We start from the raw sequence: 5,000 nt of genomic DNA, 5'->3' as shown, positions 1-5,000 counted from the left end.
AATCCACACTATCATAACCAGACCGGGAGGTCCACTCGGAAAACAGAATATCCCACCCTTCCGACAACCACCATTGCTCAGCTAAGCCACCAACACCCACACATGTCCCAGACAGGGGTGCACCCAACATCACAATACTGCCTCCTGTCACACCACACAAACAATGGCAGGAATGAAAGACACAGGTCTGCCACAAGCATGGAATCAGAGCGCCGCCTGTTATGAGCCAAAGGTGCACCCTGACGTGGCAAATCAGATGATGCCGCAGTCATTTACTTACGATAATCACAATCAACAAACCGGGCCCCCCCCCCCCCAAGTGCCTTAACCTAACCCGTATTGTACCTTAACCTAACCCGTATTGTACCTTAACCTAACCCGTATTGTACCTTAACCTAACCCGTATTGTACCTTAACCTAACCCGTATTGTACCTTAACCTAACCCATATTGTACCTTAACCTAACCCTAATTGTACCTTAACCTAACCCATATTGTACCTTAACCTAACCCATATTGTACCTTAACCTAACCCATATTGTACCTTAACCTAACCCATATTGTACCTTAACCTAACCCATATTGTACCTTAACCTAACCCATATTGTACCTTAACCTAACCCATATTGTACCTTAACCTAACCCATATTGTACCTTAACCTAACCCATGTTGCGCCTTAACCTAACCCATGTTGCGCCTTAACCTAACCCATGTTGCGCCTTAACCTAACCCATGTTGCGCCTTAACCTAACCCATGTTGCGCCTTAACCTAACCCATGTTGCGCCTTAACCTAACCCATGTTGCGCCTTAACCTAACCCATGTTGCGCCTTAACCTAACCCATGTTGCGCCTTAACCTAACCCATGTTGCGCCTTAACCTAACCCATGTTGCGCCTTAACCTAACCCATGTTGCGCCTTAACCTAACCTATGTTGCGCCTTAACCTAACCTATGTTGCGCCTTAACCTAACCTATGTTGCGCCTTAACCTAACCTATGTTGCGCCTTAACCTAACCTATGTTGCGCCTTAACCTAACCTATGTTGCGCCTTAACCTAACCTATGTTGCGCCTTAACCTAACCTATGTTGCGCCGTAACCTAACCTATGTTGCGCCGTAACCTAACCTATGTTGCGCCATAACCTAACCTATGTTGCGCCTTAACCTAACCTATGTTGCGCCTTAACCTAACCTATGTTGCGCCTTAACCTAACCTATGTTGCGCCGTAACCTAACCTATGTTGCGCCTTAACCTAACCTATGTTGCGCCTTAACCTAACCTATGTTGCGCCTTAACCTAACCTATGTTGCGCCTTAACCTAACCTATGTTGCGCCTTAACCTAACCTATGTTGCGCCTTAACCTAACCTATGTTGCGCCTTAACCTAACCTATGTTGCGCCTTAACCTAACCTATGTTGCGCCTTAACCTAACCTATGTTGCGCCGTAACCTAACCTATGTTGCGCCTTAACCTAACCTATGTTGCGCCTTAACCTAACCTATGTTGCGCCGTAACCTAACCTATGTTGCGCCTTAACCTAACCTATGTTGCGCCTTAACCTAACCTATGTTGCGCCTTAACCTAACCTATGTTGCGCCTTAACCTAACCTATGTTGCGCCTTAACCTAACCTATGTTGCGCCTTAAGCCAACACACGTTGGGCCTTAACCCAACACACGTTGGGCCTTAACCCAACACACGTTGGGCCTTAACCCAACACACGTTGGGCCTTAACCCAACACACGTTGGGCCTTAACCCAACACACGTTGGGCCTTAACCCAACACACGTTGGGCCTTAACCCAACACACGTTGGGCCTTAACCCAACACACGTTGGGCCTTAACCCAACACACGTTGGGCCTTAACCCAACACACGTTGGGCCTTAACCCAACACACGTTGGGCCTTAACCCAACACACGTTGGGCCTTAACCCAACACACGTTGGGCCTTAACCCAACACACGTTGGGCCTTAACCCAACACACGTTGGGCCTTAACCCAACACACGTTGGGCCTTAACCCAACACACGTTGGGCCTTAACCCAACACACGTTGGGCCTTAACCTGCTCTGTAATTGTCATACGACGCGTTAAATTAGTGTAGTGTTGCCTAACTGCAACCCCCGCAATATAGTTTGCTACTCGCACTGCCCGGTCCCCAGAGTATCGCTTCATGTTAAACACCTTGCAGCTATACACTGTAATGCGGATGGCGGCAGGACGTACATGCTCAATGCCCTTCGCAGTTGTTCATTGGCATTCGCATGGCGAAGCACAGCCTACGTTGTGGTACGGCTTGTGGCAACTGTCCGCTGATGTTGTACGTCCAAATCACACACTGTACCGCACATTGGTCCTCATGTACTGAATGATACATCGTGGTACATGTGTGACCGTACCACGACTGCGCCAACAACGGCGAACCATACGGTCCAAATATTGTGCACTCAGCTACGTGTCGTCTCCCTATAAGAGCTGGATTGCAGTATGGTATGCCGTGGATGGCGATCAGCATGAGCCGTCTGTTGATGTAGTGGCGCGTGTTGTCAGACGTAGTCGTCTCTTCTCACACACCGTGATAGCATGGTGCACTGCGTTCCACATCTGCGACATGCGACAGAGGCCGGTTGACAGTCGTTCGCGCAATGGACATCGCATACGTACGGGGGCCACCTTCCACGTGTTCGCGAAGCGTGCACATGTTGTTGCGTGTATGTGGGCAGACATAGTGTGTCGTGACACCTGACACAGGCATGCAACAATCGTTGAATTTGCAAATGGCGATGGACGTCTACGTTTGCTGGTGACGTTACGCAAATGAAGAACTGGTAAACCGTTGTGGTGCGGTTGTTCTCGCTAGAGGTGAATCAGTGATGGCGACGATCGGTTGAGCTACCAACCGGTTGTTTCAGCGATACCCACCATGCCCACGAACGTGAATGGCATGTGGGTGTGAAGCGATACGCGGCGGTGGCTGGGTGGGACCGTCCCCGGCCGGTGAGGGGGGGCCTTCCGGCGTGCTGGCCGCGCGGTGCGTGGGCGCACGCGCTACAGCCGGCTGGTGGGGGCGGCCAGTGGCAGGCGCGCCGGCCGACGGAGGCGGCAGGCGGCGCAGCTGCGCGCCGGCGCACCCTGCACGCGGCGCCGTGCGGCCAAAGTAGGTCCTCGCGGGCCCGGTGCGAAGCGCGGTGGACATCTGCAGTGTGCTGGTCCGATTGAGGACTGTGTGCGCTGAGGATGCGCCGCCGCCCGGCGCTCGGCGCCGCGACGCCGTCTGCTGCTCGGTCGCCTCTGCGGTTCTCGCAGGTGGATTGTATCGCAGCTGTGCGGACGTGTTGGCGCGTGCGCTGTGCTGGGAGAGTTCGCTTCGGCACCCAAGTGGGGCTTTTGTCCTTCTGTGGCGCTGGCGTTGGAGCTGCCGGCCACCGTAGGTGGCGCGTGTTGTCTCCCGCCGGCAATGCCACGACAGCACGCTCCCGGGCCTCTGTCGGCAGCGGCAAGCTCAGTTGGGAGCACGGGTGGTCGCACCTAAAGCGTCTACTCGCCAAACTCCGGGCGATTGCGCCTCTCTCGAACCCGACCAAGTACTTAGGACGGCGCTGCGCGCCGCCGGGACCTGAGAGGGTTTCGAGGTGTATTGTGCAGGGGAGCTCAGCCTCCTCCTGTTTGCAGAATAATTGAGCGGACGCTTGCGTGTTCGCGCGGGCCCCCGGGACACACTCCCGGGCGGCCGGCTGCTCAGCTCTAGTTGACGCAGCTCCCTGGTTGATCCTGCCAGTAGTCATATGCTTGTCTCAAAGATTAAGCCATGCATGTCTCAGTACAAGCCGCATTAAGGTGAAACCGCGAATGGCTCATTAAATCAGTTATGGTTCCTTAGATCGTACCCACGTTACTTGGATAACTGTGGTAATTCTAGAGCTAATACATGCAAACAGAGTCCCGACCAGAGATGGAAGGGACGCTTTTATTAGATCAAAACCAATCGGTCGGCTCGTCCGGTCCGTTTGCCTTGGTGACTCTGAATAACTTTGGGCTGATCGCACGGTCCTCGTACCGGCGACGCATCTTTCAAATGTCTGCCTTATCAACTGTCGATGGTAGGTTCTGCGCCTACCATGGTTGTAACGGGTAACGGGGAATCAGGGTTCGATTCCGGAGAGGGAGCCTGAGAAACGGCTACCACATCCAAGGAAGGCAGCAGGCGCGCAAATTACCCACTCCCGGCACGGGGAGGTAGTGACGAAAAATAACGATACGGGACTCATCCGAGGCCCCGTAATCGGAATGAGTACACTTTAAATCCTTTAACGAGTATCTATTGGAGGGCAAGTCTGGTGCCAGCAGCCGCGGTAATTCCAGCTCCAATAGCGTATATTAAAGTTGTTGCGGTTAAAAAGCTCGTAGTTGGATTTGTGTCCCACGCTGTTGGTACACCGCCCGTCGGTGTTTAACTGGCATGTATCGTGGGACGTCCTGCCGGTGGGGCGAGCTGAAGGCGTGCGACGCGCCTCGTGCGTGCTCGTGCGTCCCGAGGCGGACCCCGTTGCAATCCTACCAGGGTGCTCTTGAGTGAGTGTCTCGGTGGGCCGGCACGTTTACTTTGAACAAATTAGAGTGCTTAAAGCAGGCAAGCCCGCCTGAATACTGTGTGCATGGAATAATGGAATAGGACCTCGGTTCTATTTTGTTGGTTTTCGGAACCCGAGGTAATGATTAATAGGGACAGGCGGGGGCATTCGTATTGCGACGTTAGAGGTGAAATTCTTGGATCGTCGCAAGACGAACAGAAGCGAAAGCATTTGCCAAGTATGTTTTCATTAATCAAGAACGAAAGTTAGAGGTTCGAAGGCGATCAGATACCGCCCTAGTTCTAACCATAAACGATGCCAGCCAGCGATCCGCCGCAGTTCCTCCGATGACTCGGCGGGCAGCCTCCGGGAAACCAAAGCTTTTGGGTTCCGGGGGAAGTATGGTTGCAAAGCTGAAACTTAAAG

The 5,000-nt window shown here is 53.1% G+C and overlaps 1 non-coding gene across 1 annotated transcript in view; it reads left to right on the top strand.

The window, feature by feature from the left end:
* The first annotated feature begins 3,761 nt into the window (after positions 1–3,761).
* The window catches only part of LOC124581895, a 1,910-nt gene continuing 671 nt past the window's right edge, over positions 3,762–5,000 (top strand). Inside the window, exon 1 of the ribosomal RNA XR_006973545.1 lies at positions 3,762–5,000. This exon is cut by the window's right edge and continues 671 nt beyond it. This is a non-coding gene — a ribosomal RNA (small subunit ribosomal RNA).

This window comes from Schistocerca americana, unplaced genomic scaffold (assembly GCF_021461395.2).
Source record: "Schistocerca americana isolate TAMUIC-IGC-003095 unplaced genomic scaffold, iqSchAmer2.1 HiC_scaffold_380, whole genome shotgun sequence".
NCBI classification, from domain to species: domain Eukaryota; kingdom Metazoa; phylum Arthropoda; class Insecta; order Orthoptera; family Acrididae; genus Schistocerca; species Schistocerca americana.
This window is presented reverse-complemented; position numbering and strand designations above follow the sequence as displayed.